Source organism: Artemia franciscana, chromosome 3, assembly GCF_032884065.1.
Source record: "Artemia franciscana chromosome 3, ASM3288406v1, whole genome shotgun sequence".
NCBI classification, from domain to species: Eukaryota; Metazoa; Arthropoda; class Branchiopoda; order Anostraca; family Artemiidae; genus Artemia; species Artemia franciscana.
The window spans coordinates 11,727,168-11,754,160 of NC_088865.1; the positions used below are offsets into that span (position 1 = coordinate 11,727,168).

The 26,993-nt window shown below is 34.7% G+C and overlaps 1 protein-coding gene across 1 annotated transcript in view; it reads left to right on the forward strand.

Annotated features, from left to right (window-relative positions):
* The first annotated feature begins 2,431 nt into the window (after positions 1 to 2,431).
* The window catches only part of LOC136025458 (agrin-like), a 214,702-nt gene continuing 190,140 nt past the window's right edge, over positions 2,432 to 26,993 (forward strand). The window contains exons 1-2 of the mRNA XM_065701490.1: positions 2,432 to 2,910; positions 13,910 to 14,078. The gene's annotated coding sequence lies outside the window, so the exon portion shown is untranslated. The remainder of the gene's footprint in view (positions 2,911 to 13,909; positions 14,079 to 26,993) is intronic.

The window sequence follows — 26,993 nt, forward strand, 5'->3', positions numbered from 1 at the left end:
AAACCTAGATAAAAAAAAATGAATGCCATTTAGGCAAATGATGGTAATCCACTTTAGGTTACCATAGATGAGCTATGGAGACAACGTTTCTTTGTTTGGTTTAGGATCAAAAATAGACGAACCCACAAAGGATCGTATTTTTTTACGGGGGCGTGGAAGTTGCAGCAAAATTTGTTTTTTAAATGCATTAAAAATTTGTTGATATTCATTTTTCTACGTTTTTACAAGTCAGACAGACAATTCAGTGGGGGGGGTGGGGGTGGAACCCCAAAGCCCCCTGGATACGGTTTCGTACCAACATAGTGATCATGAAACCCATGCCTCTTCTCCACCCTGCTAAAGACATTTAAAAATTGGATAATCCTCCTTGTGATTTCTATTTATAAGTAGGTAGCCCGTTTTTATGGCACTTGGTATTAACCAAGTGACATATAGCAATCGCAAATTCTGTCGGTCCCGGTTTTGCTACTTTAGACACTACCAGGTAAGCTAGAACGATGAAATTTGGAAAGCGTATCAGGAACCGGACCAGCTTAATTAGAAATAGTCGTTTTCCCGATTTGACCATCTGGGGGGAGTGGGGGGCCGGTTAATTCGGAAAAAAAAGAAAAAAATGAAGTATTTTTAACTTATGAACGGTTGATCGGATCTCAATGAAATTTGATGTTTAGAAGGATATCGTGGCTCAGAGTTCTTATTTTAAACCCGACCGGATCTGGTGACATTGGGGGGGGGGGGAGCTGGGAGGGGGAAACCTAAAACTTGGAAAACACTTAGAGTGGAGGGATCGGGACTTGCGAATTAACTTACGTAACGGACTTCTATAATAGTACGTTTTTATTACATATATAAGGGGGTTCGCCCCCTCGTCAATATCTCACGTTTTACACTAAAGCTTAAATTTTGTTCCAATTCCTTAAGAATGACCTCGGAATCACAAAGGCCGTAGAAAAAATAGTCGAAATTCCTGAAAATACTTTAGCGTAAAGAGCGAGGTATTACGAGGAGGTAAGTCCCCTCATATGCGTAATAATTTCTATTCGTTTTAAGTTTTAATGCTGCTCCTTACTTTCAGTTGAAAAAACTTGTCACAATTATTTTTTCATTGTTTTTTTTTTTTAAATAATGCTAGAAAATCCTGCCTCCTTCATTGAAATTCTCTTACCCCATGACAAATTCCTCCATTGAAAGATCCTCCCAAGTAACCCCCCCATCAACTTCTCCCCCCAAACCAAAAACAAACCCTGAAAACGACTGCACACTTCCCAATAACATTACGATAAGTAAACACAGGTCAAAGTTTGTAACTTGCAGCCTCTCCCATGGGGACGGTGTGGGAGTAAGTCGTCCCCAAAGACAAAATTATAAAGTTTTGCGACTATAGTGAATAAAATGGCTACCTCAGAATTTTGATCTGATGACTTTGGGAAAAAATGAGCGTGGGAGGGGCCTAGGTTCCCTCCAATTTCTTTGGTCACTTAAAAACGGCAGTAGAACTTTTAATTTACATTAGAAATAGCCCTCTCGCGAAATTCTAGGACCACTGAGTCGACACGATCACCCCTGGGAAAAAAACAAAAAAAAAACAAAACAAATAAACACGCATACGTGATGTGTCTTCTGGCAAAAATAAATGCGAAATTCCACATTGTTGCAGATATGAGCTTGAAACTTCTATAACAGGGTTCTCTGATACGCTGAATCTGATGGTGTGGTTTTCATTAAAATTGTGTGATTTTTAGGGGGATTTCCCCCTATTTTCGAAAATGTTGCAAATGTTCTTAGGCTCGTAACTTTTGATAGGTAAGACTGATCTTGATGAAACTTACATTTTTAAATCAGTATTAAAATTTAATTCTTTTGACGTAACTATTGGTATCAAAATTCCATTTTTTAGAGTTTCGGTTACCATTGAGCCGGGTCGCTCCTTTCTACAGTTACCATGAACTGTTTGATACTTTTAAATTTGATATTTTTAAATTTATGCTTTTTAGCTAACTGTTTTTTACTAACTTTCTTTTACTAAATTTTAACTAACTTTAACTATTTTTAAATTTATAATGCCGACTTTTAGATTTGAATGAGATAAAAATATACACGATATAAAATACCAAATTTTATTAGGAAACGTCAATGCGACACATTTTCACTTTAGTTCGCACGTCAACCATTTTATCTATTTCAATGATTCTTTAATAAGCTGCTATTCATATAAATTTTCTTACATTCCGTTCAAACTAATAAAACTGTCATTTTATTTACCCTTTGATTACTATTTATGCTTGTCACCCCCTGTAAAGATCCTGGGGTGGCCTGAAGCTCGAACCGCAAAGACTTCAGATTCGCGGCTGAAGTAACTTAAAAAGATCCATTTTTGCCCCGCCTACAGCAAGGCGGCACGCGTATACTTGAACAATCATTAAGGTACCTTAGTAGTGAAGTGACATACAAAGTAGCATGAGATCGAATTCTTCAATTGGACCTGGTCCTACAATCCAATAAAATCGAAGACTACGATTGGACCTGGTCCTTTAATACGATAAACATCGAAGTGATACAAATTTTTAGCCAAGACTGATATAACTATGGAAATGACGACTAGAAATATTTTACTAATACTGTGTTTATCAATATTTTCTATAGATGCATCAAGACTGCGGAAGAAAAGAGGTCAAATTTGTTACAGAGAATTTGAAGTGAATGACAATATTTCTCCGGTTGTAATAACTGGCTTTATAGAAAGCTTCAGAAGCCTCTCTGTTAACGATGCATTTTTCAAAGAGCCGTTTGTGTTTTCAAGTAAAACTAAAAAAGTAATGCAAGTTAAAGTCAAAAGATATTTCAAAGGATTTATTGGGGATGACAGCCAAGTTTTTATTGTGGATGATGGAGAGTATAGGAAGTGTCCTGGTATGTGTTTCAAACTCTTCCTTTATTAATCATCTTTGAAAGTTTCTTGATCTATTCAGGACGCAACTCGACTCGTATTTCACAGAAGATCTGGGAAAATATCCTGATAGGAAAGAGAGTATGGGCGGATTCACTTTATTAGCTACAACGTGTCTTTCTCCCATGATATATGTTTAGAAATTCGTTTTGGAACCGAGATTTTTTTTAAGGGACGGCAGGGGGAAAGTTCGATAGAAAAACTCTACAAAATAAATTTAGGTAAATAATGCAAGGACACGGGAATTGTCTGATGTAGAAAACGGCCAGAAGACCTCCATGTGGTTACGCAAAAGCCTTCCCAAAATAAACTTCAGTAGGTGAACTTTTTTGCACATGGGCTGAAACATGAATGATTCAGGTACATCAAACCCTCTTCCCTTGCAAAAGTTTTTAGCCCTTCAAAGCTTAGGCAAGAAACTCATCAACAGTAAAAAAAAAAGAAAGTACGTCAATACAAAATACCATTGTAAAGAATGGGTTGTAATTTTAAAAGGCAAACCCTAGTACCACCATGCGACGGTTTTTCAATAAAAATACAATACAGGATTTTCAGCTAGTCTTGAAATGACAATTTCTATATTACCGTGGGGCTTAGACCCAATTGTGGTGGTTTAGAAGGTTGTATGTTACCCTATACAAAGTATTCAGGAGAGGAGAAAACCAAAAATTATTATTTCGGCAAAAAACCAGCATTAGTTAAAAAAAAATCACTTTTATTCATAGGCGTCAAAACGAATTTTTTTTTTCAAATGCTCCATTTGCCAGCAATTTCTTCAAGGATATATTCAAGAGTGCATACAAAATTTTAGATCAGGAAGGGGTGCTTTTTCGGGGGGCTCGGGGTTTATCGGGAAGAAAACTGCATACAAAATTTTAGATCAGGAAGGGGTGCTTTTTCGGGGGGCTCGGGGTTTTTCGGGAAGAAAACTTTGCAAAACAAATAAATAATTTGCTCGTGTGCATTTTGTCACTTTTTACGAATCAGAAACATAATTCTCAGGGGGGGGGATTCAAACTTGGTACTCTCTTTCCTGGATATGGCCTTGGATATAATGCAGTTAAAGAAAATTCAAAAGACCCGGCAAATGATGTACTTTACGAGATATGAGATTACATATTCAAGAAACTGATATAGTTTGCATGGTTTAAGGAAAGGGATGTATACATAAATTTTCCAAAAATGTCATATAATACCTTTGGAGTTTGCCATCAGCCAGCCAGGCCCTGGTGCTGGAAGTGATCATAGGGTCTTGCCTCCTCAAATTATAAATCAATATTTTTAGTATTTACCGTAAATTCTTTTATTTTCAAATATTTTGCCCATCTTTAGGAATTATTCTTTCTGGAATATCAACCAAGTTACTTAACTAGAGCATATTTAGGGTCTGACATTTTTTCTGGGCAGGACAAAATTTCTGGGAGAAAAACTTGGAAAAAGCAAAAAATAGGCAAGTTAAAATTAAATATGCTGAAAGAAACGTTCAACCTCGAAATGAAAAAGAGGGAACACCCTTGAAGTACCACCTTGCTGGACAGATGCCTGTCTTGAACAGTTAAACTGGCAACAATACTGTATCTACTAGAAATAAAACACGGAAATTCGTATATTTCAGCTATTCGTAAAAAATAACATATGATGAACATGTAGAATAAATTTGTATATGAATTGGAAAAAATAATGACAGAGAACAAAGTGAAATGTTGCATAAGTTCAAAAGTTTCTGAAAAACAGGAAGAAGATCTACTACAATTCCTTATCTTTTATTTCACATGTCTATTTTCTTATTTAGGACAAAGGCATTACCCCTTTTTTTCTTAATGAAACTCAGTTACAAACAAAAAAAATATCATGTTTTGAATCAACAGCGTAATCCAAGTTTAAAAGCCGTCATATAATTTCATATGAAAAAACATGGGGTTTTTGCGGCATGAACCTCTACTCAGATGGTGATTCCGTCCGTAAAATAATAAGTCACAAGCAAACCTGAAATGAAAAAAAACAATATATTTTGAAAAAACAGCGTAATTTATGCCGAAAAGCCATCATATAATCTGACATTTGGAATCTTTGATAGTGACTTGTATTTTTACCGGTATGCATTTTATAAATGACCCATATGTCTGGCAAAATTCCCTTTGAAGAGAGAAAAGGAAGGAAAACAGAGAAAAGTAATGAACAACGTATTTTTCTTCCCTTATGAGAAGCAATACTCTAGCGTTGGCTATAGTAATTAGTAAAGAGCCAAAAGCCTTTCATGTGTTATTTATTTATTTTTTCCAGAACTTCTTCAAATGGAAGGGGTGGTCGTCTTAACTTCGAAGGGGGCTTATTAGATTAGAGATTGAAACTTCTATTGCCTTTTTAGGAGTAAAAAGCAATTGAAAGGTGACCAGCTGCTTTTGTCTTTTGGACTCCCCCCCCCCCCCTAACCTCCAAGGATAGTTTGATCATATTTTGAACTAACTATTTTGTTCAAAATACTCAGACGGCACAGGAAAATACCATCACAGCTGACTTGACCCCCCTCCCCCTGCCCCTGAGGCAGGATCCGTCTTTAATGCAAATTGGTAATAGTTTGAACCTATGTTTTACAACGGAATGGGGTAGCTTGTGAAATATTTTAGGAACGGCTAACGTTATTAAGTTTAAACTTTCAATGAAAGTCAATAGTGATGTTGAACTAAATCAAAAGACAAATTGAGTATCATGGTTGTCAGAAGACATACCTGAAAAATTTGAGGAACGACTGAGGTTATCAAGTTGAAACTTTCAGAGATTACTGTGAGTGATGTACAACTCAAACAAATGACAGTATGTTTATCAAGGTTGTCAAAAAAGTCTCAGGAACGGCTTGATTACCTTATCTAGCTGAATCTCTTAGGAAATCCTGACGGGGATGTTGGACTAAATCAAAAGAAACTATGTGCATTAAATTTTTCAAAAGGACGGATCCTCAAAACTGGATCTCAGGAACAGCTACGGCTATTTAGTTGAAATTTTAAGTGAATACTTCTGGGCATGTTGAATCGAATCAAAAGAGTATATGAGTCCAGGTTGTTAAAAGGGCTTATCTGCAACATCTCAGGATGGCTCCGAGTATTAAGTTCAAACTTTCAAAGATTGTTGAGAAAGCTGTTGAACTAAATCAAGTTTGAACTAAGTCAAAAGACTAAATCATATGTGTATCCATGTTGCCAAAAGGGCATTTCTACAATATATTAGAAACACCTACCGTATTAAGTTGAAACTTCAGGGAATATTGAGAAGCATGTTGAACCAAATAAAAATACACTATGTGTATTCAGGTGGGAGATTCCTACTGGCAGTACTTGCAATATCTCGGGAACGATTAACTATGTTATGTTGAAACTTTCAGTGTATATTGAGGGGGAGGTTGAATAATATTCAACAAAATATTACCTGTAGGTTGCTGCCGAATCGTAAACTTAGTTCAAGAATCGTTCTGAACCATAATTTCTAATACAACGAAACAATATTGAATATAACCAAAAGAAATGCTCAGGAAATCAAAGAAGAAGAGTAATTAATAATAATAAAAAACGAAACAGAAGGTTTAAAAAAAATAAAGAGTGTTCTTAAAACATGAGCGAGCAGTAATTCATTTCCGGAATGATTCAACCTCAAAATAACCAGAAATTACTATCCATAACAGGGCCATATCCAGAAAGGGGGGATTTCTGGGTTTGAAACCCTCCACACCTGAACCTTTTGTCTTAATCGTAAGAACGTAACAAAAATGTATGAGAAAAAATTTCTATGCGTTTTAAAAGTTTTTGTTACCCCCCTCCAGAAAAAGTACGGCCCCCCTCCACCAAACAAAATTCTAACTACATAGTTGACCATTGAATAAATAATAACGAAAATAAACAAATTAAAAAAAACATGACAAAACACTAAGATAGTAGATACTGATATACATCAATAAATAAATCCTAGAATGAAAATGTAACCGTTTGAAATAGGGATGAAATCTTTTAATCGACAGAAAAAAAATATAAAATTTTTAACTGAATATTTCGGACGCATATACAGTGTCCATCATCAGCAGTAAAACTCAAAAGCAGTAAAGCGGTCAAAGGCAGTGTGGTCTTCCAAGTTATCTAAATCCTAAAACGAGAAGAAATTAATATGAATAATTTTTATTCATTTTTTTATTTCCCTCAAAAAATGAGGAGTAGGCTACAATATAAATATAAAGGAAAGAATAATGAAGCAAAAGAGCAAGAAAGAGAATTAACGACAGTAGCTATACATGAATTGAATAGATAAGGAGAAATAATTCCTCCTTGTCTAATTCCTCTACCCACTTGAATTAATTTGGACTGAGATGAAGACGAGCTCGGACAAATACGGATCTTTAATCCAGAATACCAAGAGCGAAGGACTCGAATGACAGCTAGGGGCGATCCAGCATGGATTAAAGCGAGCAGTGCAGATGCATGAAAAATGTTATCAAATGCCCCTTTGATATCAACCAAGAGGGCGTATAGCAGATGACCAGAAATTATCGCTTCTGCAATAAAGAAGTCAAACATAAAACATACAGAATTTGCTACTTCAGGTGTAGACCTAACGAGCACCCCCCCTAAGCCTTCTAAGGACTATTGCGTCATTTGAGTTTCGCTGAAAACCAAATATAATTTAATAATTTTAATTTTATGACTATAACATTGAAAAATATAAATTTTAGCTGAATAAATCTTCAGTCATGAATTGCTTAGTTTTCCAGGTATTCATCTCATTATATACGTTAAAAATTGTTTATTTTCATTAGTTCTGTCTATTCGTTTTGATTGTTAGGGTGATTTTATTTTATATTTTAAATTTCGTAGATATTTCGAAATTGAGACCACACTGACACTGTTCAAAATACGTATAATTTTGCACCCTTACACTTATAAAAAAATCATTAAGCAGATCCAAGTGACATTTGCTCTCTTAGATTTCCCTTATTTAGATTCTTAAATATCTTCTGTTTTGGGTATTTCAATTGAAAAATTTTATTTTTTTACTTCTTTATTTAAAAACTTGAATAAAATGCCCTCACTTATATTTTGAAAAATACATTACCTCTAATTTTCGTGAATTGAAGGCACTGTTTTTAGTGTAATTTTCACCAGCAATCCTGTTACTTTTCATGATGTTTATATCACATACTAGTCTCCTTCCAGTTTATATTGACCTGACCTTCAATCTTGAATATTTTTTACAGGTCTAGTCAAGGATATTTTCTGTTTTTATACTGTTTTGCGTTTTTATGTTATTTCCTGTTTGTGCTTTTTCGAATTCTTTTTAACCTCAGAAATAAAATAAGTGTTATTTGGGGGGAATTTTCCCTCCATGAGCTGCACCATTTTTAAAATGACCGTATTGACCGATAATTTGATAATAACAATCCTGCAAAAATGTATAATTTCAAATTATCAACAGTTCCACACTAAGTATAACTAGACCTCCGTTGCCTGTGCAACGGGAAGTGTTGCAGCAACTGTGCCCTGTTCCTTAGGGCACAGTTGCGGAGCAACACGTGCAACTGTGCCCTACGGGACACAGTTGCGGAGCAACAGTTTCCATTATGTCCTTCAGAGGACATTTTTCTAATGCGGCTTCGATTGTTATCTTGAAGCATCTTTGATATGGTTTTATTTCGAGCTCCTACTAAACTGAGTTTGGTAAAATGTTTAGCTGGTCCAGAAATAAACGAGAAAAAAAAATTCTAGCTGGCCCAGAACCGAAGTTACCTCTAGAACGTCGAAACTTCGGAAATTATTTCTAAGAGAACGAAGCAACTTGGTATAAAGAACACTTCACTTCTTCTTGCATAACTTTCATAGCACTACTCGATAAAAATAAAATAGACATCAAAATCGAAAATCTAAGAAAATTTCAAAAAATCGGAACGAGATTGACTTTTCCGGAATTATTTCCGGGAAATCTGTAAATTTCATGCTTCAGTTCTTGAAAACATCAATAAAAGTTCTATATGAGTTTATAATTATTTTATCTCTAAAACGTTTACTTCCGAAACTAGCGCCGTCTTAACTTGACGCCAATTCGAAGTATTATGTTTCGAGACGCACATTTCGGGAATTATTTCCGGGAAATCTGAAAGAGATACGGAAATAACGTCTTATAGTTTTCTGCTTAACTTTTGATGGTCTAAACTAGGAAAATATAAAACAAACCAAATTCACCAAAAAATTTAAATTGCCCCGAGGGCATGACAAAACTTCCAAATAGAAAAACCCAAAGAAGGAATTTTATTTCGGAGAAACTATTGTAAGCTCCAGTTGTTAGGAGATCGAGACCTGTCGAACCGCGTTGGAAAAAAAATTCTAGCTGGTCCAGAACAGAAGTTACCTCTAGAACGTCGAAACTTCGGAAATTATTTCTTAGAGAACGAAGCAACTTGGTATATAGAACACTTCACTTCTTCTTGCATACTATTCATAGCACTACTCGATAAAAATATAAGAAACATCAAAATCGAAAATTTGAGAAAAATTCCAAAAAAAATCGGAACGAGATGGACTTTTCCGGAATTATTTCCGGGAAATCTGTAAGAGCTACGGAATTTTGTGCTCCGGTTCTCGAAGAGACAAATGAAATTTCTACATGAGTTCAGCATAACTGTATTCCTAACAAGTTTATTTCCGAAGCTAGGGTCGTCTTAACTTGACGCCAAACATCGAACGCAGAGTTTCTAAGAAAAAAACGGTTTTATTTTTTTTTATGGAAAACTGTTAGAAATTTTAGGAACTTCTCTGGAACTTTTTTACTCTGTTTCACGTTTCCCTTCCCTCTGAAAAATCTCAAATTTTTAACTCTTACCACTTCGGAGCTACAGGTCGCTGATCACGGTGAAAAAAAAAAAAAAAAAAAAAAACTACGAAAGCAGTAGTGTTGCTCCGCAACACAAATAATATAAACCTAATAAAAGAACTTGATGTTACTATAAATTCTATAGTTCAATACTATTCTACTATTCAATAGTTCACACAAATAAACCCAGAGTCCCTAGATACTACGCGGTGCAAAATGCCATAGTATACGTGAAAGAAACGTTAATGACCCCAAAGAAAATGTTTTAGTGAAAATTTTCAATGGAACCTCAGATAATAAGCCTCGACCATGTTCCAGAAAACATCTTTCACTACTTATATTTTTCGGTTTCTAACAGTAATTGGCAACGAACTACAAATAGTGACTCGGCCCAATAGTAATTGAAATTAAAAACAAATGAAATTTTAATATCAGTTATTCCATACAAATTTTTTGTGCATATTCCAAATACACAAAATTCATTAAGTTTAATGTAACCCATCAAAAACTAAGAGCCTGAGAAAATTTTCCTGATTTTCAAAAAAGTAGCGGAAATACACTAAAAAAAACCCCATTGTTACAGACTTGTTAGACATTGGTCAGAGGCTTCTGTATATTTAACTGGTACAATTCAATGGAGGTGTCAGATTCACTTTTTTCCCCATAGATTTTGAATACAGCATTTAGCAACATTTTGTTCAAAAAGTTAACTGCCTATTTTGACGTTCAGCTGACACTGGGCCGGGTTCCGTTTTATGAAAGCAACTAAATATGAGTAATCCTTTGGAACCTATGAAACTTTCTGTAACAGTTGAGTCTTCCTGGATTCCCAAGCTATTAGTTTATTTTTAAACTAATATTTAAACAAGCTATTATTTTTTTAGCTATTATTTTTTCGTACACGTACATGCCTGGTGCGTCTTGCGTGTAATGCTTGTATCTATCTTGATATTCAGATGAGGCAGATTCTAGGATCATAATCTCATAAACAATTCTTTAACTGCTAATTTCAGGTTTTTACCGAGCTTTTCTATGGCATCTACCTATGCGGTTAGTTGTGTCATTAACTCCCGGCCAATCACTAATCTTCAGGTCTGAAAACAAACATTCGATGTTATACAGTGGGTATCCGAAGCTTGAACAGTGGAGTTTTGTAAGAGAATTTAGGGGGAGGGAAAAATGTATTTCATAATTTTTACAGGGGGGCAGACTTGTTTTTTTTTGTATTTTTGCAATAAAAATAGCCGAACAGGCAATATTCAAGAACAATGTCCTCTAATTTTGGGATGCCGGCCATGTTTTATCTCATGGTTGGGGGATCGAGTTGACACTTATACAGACGTCGTTTTATTAGAGGGCATGGGGAAAAAGCACTTCAGGTTTTCAGGGAGCCAAAAAAGTAAGTGCTGCGGCATTATTTTTTCTTTTTTAAGGCCTGACCTCTGACAGAAATTAAATTAAAGAAACAAGTTTTTTAACGGTAAGTAAGGAGTGACGTTAAAATTTAAAACGAACAGAAATTACTCCGTATATGAAAGGGGTTGTCCCTCCTCAACGCCTCACTCTTTACGTTAAAGTTTGCCTCTTTGTCACAGTTCTACTTCTTAAAAGAATATAAAACTTTAGCGTAAAGAGGTAGGCGTTGAGGAGGGGATTATTCATGTGCTCACCGCACATGAATAATTAAAACTAAATTAGTATATAATTTGTTTTTGGATAAATGGCTTTCTCATAGTGTTCATCGGACGATTTTGATAAAATAAAAGGGGGTGGGAGAGGACACCTAGTGGGATTCCAATTATTGGTTACTTAAAAAGGCAACTAGAACTTTTAATTTTCTTTTACGAGCGTTTTTATTAGTAATAAATACACATAACTTACGAATTAACTTACGTAACGAACTTCTATATTTGTATATTTTTATCACGTATATGAGGGGGTTCACCCCTCATCAATAACTCGCTCTTTACACCAAAGTTTGATGTTTTTCCCAATTCTTTAGGAATGACCCCTGAATATCAAAGGCGTAAAATAAATCGTTGAAATTACTAAAAATACTTTAGCGTAAAGAGTGAGGTATTGTGGAGGAGACGAAATCCCTTATATACGTAATAATTTATGTTCGTTTTAGGTTTTAATGTTGTTCCTTACATGATAAATGTTGTTCTTCATGATACATTCCTCCATGAAAAGATCCTCCCACGCTACCAAATCCCCCACCTCCACCCCCTTAACGTGAAAAGCCCCCCTGAAAACGCCTGAAAATGGTCAAAGTTTATAACTTGCAGCCCCTCATTTGCGGACTCTGAGGAATTAAGTCGTCCTGAAAGATAATTATTAGGTTTGTAGACTATGATGAACAGAATGACTATCTCAAAATTTTGATCCTGTGATTTTGAGAAAACATGAGCGTAGGAGGGGGCCTATTTTCCCTTTAATTCTCTTCGTCACTTAAAAAGGGCACTAGAACTTTTAACTTCCGTTAAAATGAGCCCTCTTGCAACATTCTAGGACCACTGGGTCGATACGATCACCCCTGGGACAAAATAATAATAATAATAAAAAAACAAACAAATAAACACGCATCCATGATCTGTCTTCTGGCAAAAAAAAACAGAATTCCGCATTTTTCGTTAAGATTCAATGACTTTTAGGGGGTGTTTCCCCCTATTTTCTAAAGTGAGGCCAATTTTCTCATCTCGTAGCTTTTGATGGGTATAACAAAACTTGATGCAACTTATATATTTAGAATAAACATAAAAATACGATTCGTTTGATATAACTGTTGGTATCAAAATGATATTTTTTAAAGGTTCGGTTACTATTGAGCCGGGTCGCTCCTTACTACAGTTCGTTACCACGAACCGTTTGAAAAATCATACGATCAAAATTTTAAGATATCCGTTTTGTTTATCATAATTTAAAGGCCTATTAACTATGCCTTTGCAAATAACAAGACCTCCCCCTCCCGAGAGCCCCAGGTGAATGGTCTTTAAGTTATAAAATTTGCCTATTGTTTACCCAAAGTATTTGTTATTGGGAAGTATGCATTCATTCTTTAGGGGGGGGGGATTTTCTCTCTGGGATTTTGCATTGGGAATAATTTTATAGGGAAGGTGGTTTGCAGGGGGTCAAACTTGTCTTGGAATGTTTTATACTGGGGGAATTTGCCAGAATTCCTATACAAAATTATTTTTATGTCTTGCTTTCTCTTTTCCTCTTAATTTTACTGTAGGGAGGGGGATTTCTCTGTAAAGGCGGGGTAAGATCTCCTGGAATTAATTAAAAAATGATCAGAAATAATCCCCTTCCTATACGTACTAATTTCTGTCCGTTTTAAGTTTTAATGTTGCTCCTTACTTTCAGTTGGAAAAACTTTTATTTTTTTTTCGGTGACAAAACACGCTTTAGAAAGAAGCTGTTCAAATGTAACTGAAAATAGAACGTTCTATTCAAGAGTGAACGTTCTCACTTTAAGAACGTTCTTAAAATGAACGTTCGTATCACGTTAGGTGATATTAAAGAGAAAAACAATTTTTTTCAACTGAAAGTAAGGAGCTACATTAAAATTTAAAGCGAACAGAAACTATTACGCATAAGAAGGGGGTTATCCCCTCTTCAACACCTTGGTTTTTACGCTAAAGTTTGAGTTTTTTCCCAATTCTTTAAGAACGACTCCTGAAACACAAGAGTCGTTTAATTAGAAAAATAAGGAGCTTTTGTAAAAGTACTATAAAACTTTAGCGTAAAGAGCGAGATGTTAAGGAGAGGGCAACCCACTTCACATACGTAAAAATTTTTGTTCGTTTTAAGTATTTTAATGTTGCTCCTTATTTTCAGTTGAAAAAACTTGTTTTTTTTAAATTAATATCCCCTAAGAACAACAAGAACGTTCAAGTGTTAAAAAAAAAACTTAGGCTATATATTTTATAAGCCAGTCTAATCATTCTATTTACAATTACATTTGGATAGCTTCTTTTTAAAACGTATTTTTATCACAGAAAAAAATTGTTGGCAGAATTGCCAATTTAGGCTATATACATTATTAGTCAGACTGCTCCCACTATTCTGAATTACATCTTAACATCTTTCTAAAAACCTGTTTTTTGTTACTAGGGTACCCGCGACTTCGAGACACAAGAATATTCCTAACCAACCACATTGGCTCGTTATCTGGATTACCCCTTTTACGTCTCGATTTTGCTCCTATGCGGGTCAACCTTAAGAATTTACGAATGATCAAAAGTGCCCTCGCTTCAGGTAAACTACTTTTCAACTATTGCTTGTGCGTTTCTTTGAGTTAGAAAGAGGAACTCTTTAATTTATACTCTTTTGGCAAAATACATACTTTATAAAAAAAAACTTTTAAAAAACCGCGTTTTACAAATGGACAAAAAAGGGGGAAATAATGTTTTGGTCCTAAAGAATACCTTTGATATACCTACTTTCTGAATATTTTGAATGTTGTGAACTCTTTTGCTCAAACTTGTAAGAATTTTCAAAGAATTGAAACGTTTTTCATTCTTTGTTTTTAGGCTCAAGAGGCAGGTCGGGTGCATTTCGGGTGGGTTGGTTTTAGAAATGGTTAAGTCCGGTGAACGGTAAGCTGTTGCTCGACCAAATTCTCCTGAAAAAGTCGAGATTAAGAGAAAGCTTAACTTTCAAAAGCAGAAAAATATCGTCAGTGGATGAGGACTGACAGTGAATGTCTAATTTCCTTTGAAAAAAAAGCGGATACGATTAAACGGTCAAACCAAACAAATGAAATTTTTTTTATTCGGATTGCTTTTAGAGTTATTATTGTAGACCCTGTTTCCGAATCCCTTTTAGAGTATAATGTTGAGGCAACAATTAAACAAATTCTACGAAGTCTTGAAATTTTTGAGCTGCCTCAGCACCTGAAACAATTTCTGTTGCACTAAAAAAAAATTTCATTAAACTGATTTTTCGATTTTTAAGAGGTCTCAGCTGGAAAATCTTGGTTTTTTTCTTTGGTACAATTTCAAATTCAGCTTACTCACTTTTCAAACTAAATAAGAGCCCTTTACTGCTGTAAGTGAGTATAATTATGTTTTACATATAAACTAGAATGCGTAAAAAAAGGTCATTTAGACTGCAAAAAAAGGTTAAAATTTATTGAAAACAAAATAGGAAGAGAAAAAAGTTGACAACCCAAAAGGGCAGTAAACCCTGTCTTGTCCAATCAGGTGCTGATATGATATAATTTACAATAGTGCAATAAAAGAGATAAGAGATCTTATTTATATCTTATCGATGCATCAGTATAAAAACCGTTTAGACAAAACAGTACTTGAGTAATTGTGTGGCGACCTCCTGACTGGACAAAGACAACCTTTGAATGTTTTACCGATTAACTCACATCCATTTAACTTTGGGTGGGTCTCACTTTAGATCCGAAAGTCAAGATTACAAATCAAACCGTCTTTACAGAATTCCTGATTTTCTTGATCGGCCTCTACAGTACGGCGCGTCACTCAAGTATTTGAAGACTTTTAGTTTTAACTGGTAGTTATGTTTGCCAAATTATAGTTTCGTAAACTAGTAAACTCTACTTTTGGAAAACAAAAATGTCATTTGAGGGTACGTAAAGCTTATTAAGCCCTGGCTTAACTGGTAGTTGCCTGTCTTACTTGACAAGTGCCATTCATTTTTGCGCACTAGCACGAATAAGATTATGAATAATAACGACATTGAAGTTCTTTCAATTTTTGACATCGTCCTTTTTTACTTATTCGTCTCACTGTCGATGGAATTCCCTCTTACAGATTTGGAAATGGTTTTGGTCCGAAAGAAGCGTAAGGCGTGGCCTCTTCTTATCTTCTTGTGTCTACTAATAACGCGAATAAAGTAAAAGCCAAACCGCTTGATCAATCAATTTTGTCATTCGATTGACGAGTGCTTCAATCAATTCTTAAATCTTGATCAAAACTCATTTTCTATTGAGTGTTTAATTCGTGTTATGAAGTCTATGATGTGAAATATCTGTGGAATGCATTTTAACACATAATTTGCCTTTTTTGCCTTGACTTTGGTTGACCTTAGGCAGAGAAGAAAAAAAATGCGATAAGTGACCAATCTGTGGCCCAATCACCAAAATAGTTTTTAGAGCGTTTAATGTGAACATTTACAACTCCAAAAAGGAGCATTTTCTAAAGGGTCCAAAAGTGTTCAGACCTGCTTTCACGAGCCCTTTGTGTTGCAAGTGTGTATTCTCCTGATGAGCCCTTGTGCTGGGTGGTAGCCTTTGAACTATTTGTTTGATATACAGTTTTAAATATTCGTATACGACGACTTATACTTACGACACGACTGCTTGTCCATGAACTATTCTTTGCGGTTGATTGTGTATGGTTATACTGTTTGACCTATGTAATTGGATGGATGAGTAGGGTTTTCGTTCAAGTACTTATTTATATTAATTACTAAAGCAGGAAAACAGTCTTCCTTTCTCCTTCTGTCTTTCTTTGTTACATATACTTTTTTATATTTTATATATTATTTAATATTTATTATTTCTTATAGTTTATATTTTTATGTTCGGTTGTGGGGTTGGAGTTTGTTTCTGTGTATGTGCTGTTGCATTGGTGATTTCTTTTTTCACTACTGATTTTAAAAAGTTGGCCGTCGGTAAGAAACTAATTTGAACTAATAGAGATACAATTTACTTTTTAACCCTTAAGGATATTCCCTAAGTTGGATAATGCGCATTATTTTTTATTTCTGCGCAAAACATATTCGCGAGGTAAACCATCTCTTGAACAAATATTGTTCCAACAGTCTCCATCCCTCTACCTTAAACTTTTTAGCTATCTTTTCCACGTTAGTGTTTTCGAATTTACTTGAAATTCGATAGGAAGAAACATACAGCCCAAGTGACATTAGCCAAAAAAAGGAAAAAAAAATGAACTTTACTGTCCTGGCAACAGCAAGTTTCAGTCTCAGTATCTGGGATTTTTTTCTTTCAAACAGTTCGTGGTAACGAACTGTAGTAAGGAGCGACCCGGCTCAATAGTAACCAAAACTCTAAAAAATTGAATTTTGATATCAATACCTACATCAAAAGAATCGCATTTTAATGCTGAGTTTAAATATATAAGTTTCATCAAGTTTAGTCTTACCCATCAAAAGTTACGAGCCTGAGAAAATTTGCCTTATTTAGGAAAATAGGGGGAAACACCCCCTAAAAGTCGTAGGATCTTAACGAAAATTAAACCATCAGATTCAGCGTATCAGAGAACCATACTGTAAAAGTTTCAAGCTCCTATCTAAAAAAATGTGGAATTTTGTATTTTTTGCCAGAAGACAAATCACGGGTGCGTGTTTATTTGTTTGTTTGTTGTTTTTTTTTTCCCAGGGGTCATCGTATCGACCAAATGGTCCTGGAATGTCGCAAGAGGGATCATTCTAACTGAAATGAAAAGTTCTAGTGCCCTTTTTAAGTGACCAAAAAATTGGAGGGCATCTAGGCCCCCTCCCAAGCTCATTTTTTCCCAAAGTCAACGGATCAAAATTTTGAGATAGCCATTTTGTTCAGCATATTCGAAAACCCAATTAATGGTTATTGGGAAGTGTACAGACGTTTTCAGGGGGATTTTATTTTGTTTGGAAGTGGGGCTGAGGAGAGGGGGCTATGTTGGAAGATCTTTCCTTGGAGGAATCTGTCATGGGGGAAGAAAAATTCAATGACAAGGGCGCAGGATTCTCTAGCATACTATAAGAAAACAATGAAAAATAAACATGAAAACGTTTTTTCAAATGAAAGGAAGAAGTAGCATTGAAACTTAAAACGAACAGAGATTATTACGCATATAAGGGGTTCTAAAAATACTTTAGCATAAATAGCGAGGTATTTAGGAGGAGGTAAATACCTTGCTCTTTATGCTAAAGTATTTTTAGTAATTTCAACTATTTATTCTACGGCCTTTCTGATTCAGGGGTCATTCTTAAAGAATTGGGACAAAACTTACGATTTAGTGTAAAGAGCGAGGTATTAACGAGGGTACAAACCCCCTCGTATACATAATAAAAATATAAGGTTATGAAAGTTTGTTACGTAAGTTAATTCTTAAGTTACGTATATTTTTTACTAATAAAAACGTTCGTTAAAAATTAAAAGTTCTAGTTGCTTTTTAAGTAACCGAAAAATTGGAGGGCAACTAGGCTTCCTTCTCCACCCCTTATTTCTCAAAATCGTCTAATCAAAACTAAGAGAAAGCCATTTAGCCAAAAAAAGAATTAATATACAAATTTCATTTTAATAATTTATGTGCGGAGAGCCAAAACCAAACATGCATTAATTCAAAAACGTTCAGAAATTAAATAAAAAAAAACTAATTTTTTTAGCTGAAAGTAAGGAGCGACATTAAAACTTAAAACGAACAGAAATTACTCCGTATATGAAATGAGTTGTCCCCTCCGCAATCCCTAGCTCTTTACGCTAAAGTTTGACTCTTTGCCAAAATTCTACTTTTTAAAACAATTAAAAGCTTTAGCGTAAAGAGCGAGGGATTGCGGAGGGGACAACTCATTTCATATACGGAGTAATTTCTGTTCGTTTTAAGTTTTAATGTCGCTCCTTACTTTCAGCTAAAAAAATTAGTTTTTTTTTATTTAATATCAGAAAGAGCGACGTGTTAGCAAGAATCGTGGTTTTTTATCTTCATACGTAGGTACCACATAGTTGTGCTATTTGGCCCTCCTTTCATACGTTTTCGATATATTTCAGGGCCAAAAAGTTGCATACGAGTTGTAAAGAGTAGTGTGATGCAATGTACAGTGTTGCAATTATAGGTAAAACTCTTATGGGGTAATCATTGGGTTATCAAACAGTTCGTGGAAACGAACTGTTGTAAGGAGCGACCCGGCTCAATAGTAACTGAAACTCTAAAAAATGCAATTTTGATGCCAATAGTTACATCAAAAGAATTGCATATTAATGCTGATTTTAAATATATAAGTTTCATCAATATTATACCCATCGATAGTTACGAGCCTGAGAAAATTTGCCTCATTTTAGAAAATAGGGAGATCCACCCCCTAAAACTCATACAATTTGAACGAAAATCACACCATCAGATTCAGCGTGTCAGAGAACCTTATTGTAGAAATTTCAAGCTCCTATCTACAAAAATGAGGAACTTCGCATTTTTTGCCAGAAGACAGATCACGGATGCGTGTTTATTTGTTTGTTTTTTTGTTTGTTTTTTTCCCAGGGGTGGTCGTATCGACTGAGTGGTCCCAGAATGTCGCGAGAGGGCTCATTCTAACAGAAATGAAAAGTTCTAGTGCCCTTTTTAAGTTACCAAAAAAATTGGAGGGCACCTAGGCCCCCTCCCACACTCATTTTTTCCCAAAAGTCACCTGATCAAAATTCTGAGATAGCCATTTTATTCACCATAGTCGACAAACCTGATAACTATGTCTTTAGGGACGACTTACTCCCCTGCAATCCCCGTGGGAGGGGCTGCAAGTTACAAACTTTGACCTGTGTTTACATATAGTAATGGTTACTGGGAGGTGTACAGGCGTTTTCAGGGAGATCTTTTTGGTTTAGGGGGAAAGTTGAGGGGGGGTTACGCGGTAGGATATTTCCATGGAGGAAATTTTCATGGGGGAAGAGAATTTCAATGAAGAGGGCGCGGGATTTTCTAGTATTATTTGAAAAAAACAATGAAAAAATAAATACTGAAAAGTTTTTTCTACTGAAAGAAAGGAGCAGCATTAAAACTTAAAACGAACAAAAATTATTACGCATATGAGGGGTTTACCTCCTCGTTATACCTCACTCTTTACGCTAAAGTATTTTTAGTAATTTCAACTATTTATTCTACTTCCTTTGTGATTCAGAGTGTGATTTAAGTTCTAAAGCTTTAAGCTCAAAGTCACTAAAGCTTAAATGGAACATCTAAGCTTTAGTGTAAAAAGCGAGGTATCGACGAGGGTTGAACCCCCGCATATACGCAATAAAAACATACGAATATAGAAGTTTGTTACGTAAGTTAATTCGTAAGTTACGTATAATTTTTACCAATGAAAACGTTTGTAAAAATTAAAAGTTCGACTTGCCTTTTTAAGTAATCAAAAAATTAGAGGGGAACTTGGCTGCCTCCTTCACTCCTTTTTCTCAAAATTTTCCGATAATTGTAATTGATTACAATTGCCCATCTTCTGAACAATTAGTAATATTGAGTATTTCAGATTGAGAGAGGGGTATCTCCCCCCATTTTGTTAAATTGACCATTAGTGTTTGTTTTGTTTTCTTTTTTTGTGTTTTTTCTTTTTTTGTAGTTTATTTATCTTATTTATTTTTCTTTTTGATGTAAGTGAAATATTTTAAAGAAATGGATCGTATTTGATGTCAGCTATGCTTACAGGCCATTGCGGCCTATTTTTTTGTTAGCTGATGAATGAAAGTTTATTGTATTGTTTTTTGAATAAAATTACCTACCTACCTAAAAAAGATTAATATGCAAATTTTGTTTTAATTATTTATGTGCAGAGAGCCAAGATTAAAACATGCATTAATTCGAAAACCTCCAGAAATTAAATAGAAAAAAAAACAGTTTTTTTTTTTAATGAAAGTAAGGAGCAACATTAAAACTTAAAACGAACAGAAATTACTCCGTATATGAAAGGGGCTTTTCCTCCTCAACGCCCGGCTCTACTCAAAAGTGTTTTAATGTTTTAAAAAGTAAAGTTGAGAAAAAGAGTCAAGCTTTAGCATAAAGAGTGAGGCGAAAACAGTCTGACAAAGAATCAGACTGTTTTGCCTTCAAAACACAAGAGCGACAGATGTCAAGTTTTGAGATAAAGTAATGTAGCCTTAAGTTGTAAATGCAGAGGTTTTGAAGTTTTTGAAATAAAAACAAAGTTTGGGTTGCGTCATGTGTTTTTAGCAGATAATTCAGTTTAAGGGAGGTCTCTTCTCCTATATTTTTTGCACCCCATCTAGAATTTGGAAAACGCCTTTTTCGTATTTTGGTAAAAACATGCCTTTTTTGTATTCTTTCTGGAAAAAAACTAAGATAATATACAAAATCCCCCCCTATAGAATTAGAAAATTGCATTTGACTGTCCAATACATTTTATGACCTGATGCCCCTGGTTTTCAGGCAAAGTAGTAAAGAAGTAGCCTGTATAAATCGTGTGCAAATAAAATCTAATAGCATAGATTGGTCTTGTAAGCTAGGTTTTATGAATAAAGCCTATGTGAAACTGTCTTTAATGATAGTGTCATCATTTTTTTCCCTTTTTCTTTTTCTTTAAGAACATACTCTCATTTTATCATTTTGGATTTTTGAAGAGTTGGCAACTTCAGATTTTAATCCCATGTAAAAAAAAACAAAAAAACAAGTCAAATTGTCACTCTCAAATTGTCAAGTCAAGTCAAATTCATTTACGTTCTCGTAGATTGAGTGGAGAAACTTATGTGTTAAATCGAAATATTACCCAAAAATTTAAGAGCAGTCTTTCTGATCTCAAGTTTCGTACCATAGCTCATGAAGTGGTGGGCCTACAAGCCACTTCAAAATCCTTTAAAATTGTATGGCCTCCGCAACGCTACTTAGTAAGTTGGCAGATAATCGAATTATTTCTACTTGGCAGTGGCGTCATTTGGGAGGGGGCAAGGGGTCAGTTGTCCACCCCTCCAATAATTCGTAGAATTTTTTTATATAGCCCAAGCCCATTGCCTCTGCAAATGTAGACCCCTCTTTCTATCCTTAATGGAAATGCTGGAGCTATGGCCCTGCTACTAGGGTGTAAAGCTTATTATGGTTGCAGCACTAACAGCACCTAATTACCTTAAGAGGAAGAATTCCTAGTACCTTTTCCCCGGCTATATGGGCTTCCTAGGCCACAAGCATAATACTAGCTGAAATTAAATATGGGAAATTCAAAGGTTTTTATGGCTTTATAATACGACCAGAGACAGACATGTACGTATGATTTGGTTTTCTATGGGTGGAGGGGGGAAAACAATATAAACATACTTTTTATTTGATAATCTGGATATGAGAGTCCCAGGAAAATGAGGCATTTCTGAGGGTTGAGGCTCTTAGACCCTCCTGAGAATATTCTTGACCACGAAGAAAACGAGTTTGTTTTATAAAAATACTTTTCACTCGTCTTGGTCACTTAAGGTTTCGCACAAAAACCAAAAAATTCCATCAGGTTTTATTTTCTATCGTTGGCAAAAATTTTGAAACACCAATCACTAATAGATAAATACTGTAAAGGGTAAAAAGGTGTGGTAATTTAGCTCACTTTTCTGAAATATGTTTAATGAGTTATGTGATTGGCAAGGCAAGTGACAGTTGACGTGACAATAATTTACCAATGAAATTAAAGCACATTTTTAACACGGAAGTATGGGATATGGATCTTTTTTGTCTTTGATACAATTCTTGACATTTTTCGTCTAGTTTTTTCGCCTAAATCAGCCACCATACACAGTCAAAACCATTTTGGTTCCTTAAAAGTCATTTTGTAGTCAAATTTTAATTTGTGCCAGTTTTGTAGAACTGGCTGATGCTTTATTGTAATTCTGAATACGTTAAAAGCACCAAATTTGGAATATAAAGTGAAAGAATTCTTTGATGGATCCGCATAAATTTGGTTAGGTGTTTGCCACAAATTGCCTATTCGGATTTTATTGTTTGATTGTTCTCATAAGCGATTGAAATTATTCATACTGTCGGCAGTGTTATCTCCCACGGAGAGATTATTCAAATCACCTGACCGCGTTACAATTCAAGACCGTATCCAGGTGGAGTTAGGGAGTTCAACCTCCCCCCAAAAATCTTTGTCCAAATCGTAAAAACGTAAAAAAAATGAATACAAACAAGTTTTTCGTGCATTTTTTTTTGTGAAACCCCGAATAAAATTACTTTTGACCCCCCCAACCTTTCCCTAAAAAATCTGGGCACGGCTCTGTTACGATTGAATGTTTCATTTTTCATTTTGGGCAGTTTCATGTTATTTTATTGCCATTTATTCTTCAAAATAGAATAATTTCCCTGTGAACAGTTTGTTCAAAGGGCCTTTGAAGAATTTGTTCTTTTTTGAATTTATTGGAGGGAGGGCTTGACTCCCAACAAATCTTAATTTCTTATAATCTGCTTTGTTTCCCTCTGAGCAGTTCATCTTCAATCTCAGAATTTTTCAGGGTTTTAGCAAACGAAAATTAATTTCTGTGAAATCTCTCTGAACATAATGTTCTCAAATACATAAACGTAAACGTAAAATATCACTAATTCTACTAATTCACTAATTTTTAAACATCACTAATTTTAAAATCACTAATTTTAAAATCACTAATTTTAGTGTACGCTAACTTTTGGGGAGCCCAATTTTAATTTGAAGGAAATCTGGGACACCCGGGAGTTTTTTGGATACTGGAACAGAGTTGTGCCCATGGGGGCCATCCCCCTTCAAATTCTAAATTTCTTTGAAATTGGACCTTTTTATTTGAACAATCGTATAAAACTATTTTTTATTGCAGCCCCCTTCCAAAAGAATTTTACTACGTGCGTGTCTGTAATCGAAGTACTGTCACGGAGCTTTTGACTATGGGACTGGTTCTTGTTTCTTTGCAAATGTAGATAAAAAACAAAATTGAAGAAACTGTATGGACAGCAAATTTATCGCAAAAATCAATTTGGCTAAATAATAAAATTCAGTACTTTTAGGAAAAGTAAGTAAATTGCATCACCTAAGCAACTGATTAGAAACTCTCCAAAAATGTATTTTGTTTAAATAGTATGCTACATTCAAATACTGTAAATTTTGGGTCTTTGAAAAACTTTATTTAGTTTTTTTTGTTAATTTAATAAATACAAAGTAAATAAAATAATCTTTACAACTGCTACCAGATGGCATTTCCTTTTTTTTTATAAACATAAAAAAAGTCAGAAAGATAAATTTGAGAGATTCAATCATTTTATTCTGAGGATACGAATTTTGTATCTGAACACTTCTTAGCACCTTAGTCCCTTAGTCCTAGTTCTTTGTCCCTATTAGGCATGTTTCGCAACTGGTTAGGTCAGCAATAAATCAACTTCAATTAGAAAATACACAGGGCCCTTCAAACTTGGGTCTCCAAGAAATATTAATGATTTCCACCATCATTTAGAATATCTTCTGCATCATTTAGTTTCTGTTTTTTTTTTTTAATTTAACCCCCACCCGGTTAGAAACAATTGATTGTGCTCTTAATTGTTTAAAATGAGGATAAGACCTATATTCACAGTGGTGAACGAAAATCACTACTTACTTCATCCTTACTTCAACGAAGTAATCATCCTTACTTCAAGGAAGTTCAACCAGGACTTACAAAAAGAATGAAGTGAGAATATAAATTCGTTCAAACTAAAGAGAACAAAGTGATTAAGTGCAAGTTCTCAGAGCCAACCATGCTTTTGGATCTGAGAAATTGCACTTAATCACTTTGTTCTCTTTAGTTTGAATGAATTTATATTCTCACTTCATTCTTTTGTCAGTCCTGGTTGAACTTTGTTGAAGTAAGGATGCTAGGGCTGTTTTTTAAAAAAAGTTTAAAAATAAATTATTTAGTTTTAATTCTCACAATTTAATGTAAGTTTATATATATGTATATATATATATATATATATATATATATATATATATATATATATATATATATATATATATATATTCTCTCTTGCTCTCGTATTGTGCTGAAGACGGCCCTTGGACATAGGGCCGAAATATTCACAGAGCTGATTTCCAGTGTCTTGAAAAGATTTTTCCTATTGTTTCTACTTTGTATTTGTTTGTTAAATAAAAAAATCAGCTGAAAGTATGGAGCATCATTAAAACCTAAAAGGAATACTAATTATTCCGTATATGAGGGGGGTTTCCTCCTCCTCAATACCTTGATTGTTGTTCCAAATAAACAGTGCTTGTGTTTCAGGAGTCGTTCTTTAGAAATTAGGATAACAAATTCTTTCTTTAGTGTAAAGAGGGATTGCGGAGAGGACTATTCCCTCATATACGAAATAATTTCTGTTCGTTATAAATTTTTAACGTTACAAAATTCCACATTTCAAACAGCTCATGGTAACGAACTATAAGTAAGGAGCGATCCGGCTCAATAGCAGTCGGAACTATAAAAAATGGAACTTTGATGCCAATATATACATCAAAAGAATTGGATTCTTATGCTGATTTCAAATATGTAAATTCCATCAGTTTAGCGTTATCTATCAAAAGTTACGATCCTGAAAAGATTTGCCTTATTTTCAAAAAAAGGTGGAAACACCCCCTAAAAGTGAACCCCCCTAAAAGTGATAAAATATTAATTAAACCATACCATCAGATTCAGCGTATCAGAGAACCCCACTGCAGAAGTTTCAATCTCCTATCTGCAAAAATGTGGAATTTTCTATTTTTGCCAGACGAAAGATCACGGTTGCGTATTTTTTTTCTTCCCATTGTGGATTGTATCGACCCAGGGTTCCTAGAATATCGTGAGAGGGCTCATTATAACGGAAATTAAAAGCTCTAATGCCTTTTTTAAGTAACCAAAAAATTGTAGGGCAACTAGGCTCATTTTTTCTCCGATCAAAATTTTGAGATTGTCATTTTGTTCAGTATAGTTGAAAATCTGATAACTAAGTCTTTGAGGATAACTCAATCCCCCGCAATCTCAGGGGGGAATGGCTGAAAGTTGTGAACTTTGCCCATTTTTTCCATACAGTATTGGTTATTGGGAAGTGTACAGACGTTTTCAGGGGGATTTTTCTGATGAAGGGGTTGGGGGGAGTAAATTAGGTGGGCGGATGTTTCACTGGAGTAATTTTTAATGGGGCAAGAAAATTTTCCATGAAGGGGGTGCCGGACTCCTCAGTATTATTAAAAAACAGTCAGAAATTGAATAAGAAAACAAGTTTTTTTCAAATGAAAGTAAGGAGCCTTATTAAAACTTAAAACGGACGAAAATTATTTCGTATATGAGGATGTTCGACCTCCTCATTAATACGTCGCTCTTTAAGCTAAAGATTTATTTTAGTACTTTCAGAAGAGCTATTTATTCTAACTAAACTCTTTATGATTCAGGGGTCATTCTTAAAGAATCGGAAAAAAAATTCGAACTTTAGCGTAAATAGCAAGGTATTGACAAGGGGGTGAACCCCCTCATGTATGTAATACAAATATAAGAATATAGAAGTTTGTTACGCAAGTTAATTCGTAATTTATGTATATTTATTACGAATAAGAACGTTCTTAAATAAAATTGAAAGTTCTAGTTCCCTTTTTAAGTAACCAAAAAATTGGAGGGTAACTAGGTCTCATCCCCAACCCTTTTTCTCACAACTGTCCAATCAAAATATTGAGATATCCATTTTGTTCAACATAGTTAAAATGCCGCGTAACTATGCCTTTGGAGATATCATGACCCCCCACAGCCCCTGGGGAAGTTTTTTAAGTTACAAAATTTGCCCATTGTATGCATATAGTATTTGTTATTGGGAAGTATGCATACATTTTTCTGATGGGGGAGGGGGCAAATTTTCTGCTGGTGGGATTTCCAACGGGGATAATTTTCCTTGGGGAGGGAAGTTTTCAGTGCGTGAATTTTCCAAGGGAAACTCTACACAGGGAGAATTTGCTAGAATTCCTTTACGAAATTCGTCTTATGTCCTGCTCTCTCTTTGCCAACTCAATTGTATTTATGGAGATGTTATGGATATTGTCCGGGGTAAATCAAACAGTTTGTGGTAACGAACTGTAAGTAAGGAGTGACTCGGCTCAATAGTAACTGAAACTCTAAAAAATAAAATTTCGATATTATTAGATAGATCAAGAGAATCAGCTTATAATACTGATTCAAAATATAAATTTTATCAAATTAAGTGTTGCACATCAAAAGTTAAGAGCATGAAAAAATTCGCCTGACTTTGGAAACAGGGTGAAACACCCCATAAAAGTAAAGGAATCCTTGTGAAAATCACATCATCAGATTCAGTGTACCAGAAAATCCTACTGTATAGGTTTCAAGCTCCCATATACAAAAATGAGGAATTTTGCTATTTTTGACACAAGATAGATCATGGATGCTTGTTTATAATATTTTTTCAGTGGTGATTGAATCAAAATAATGGTCTTAGAAGACCGGGAGAGGGTGTATTTGAATGGAAATTAAAAGTTCTAGTGTCCT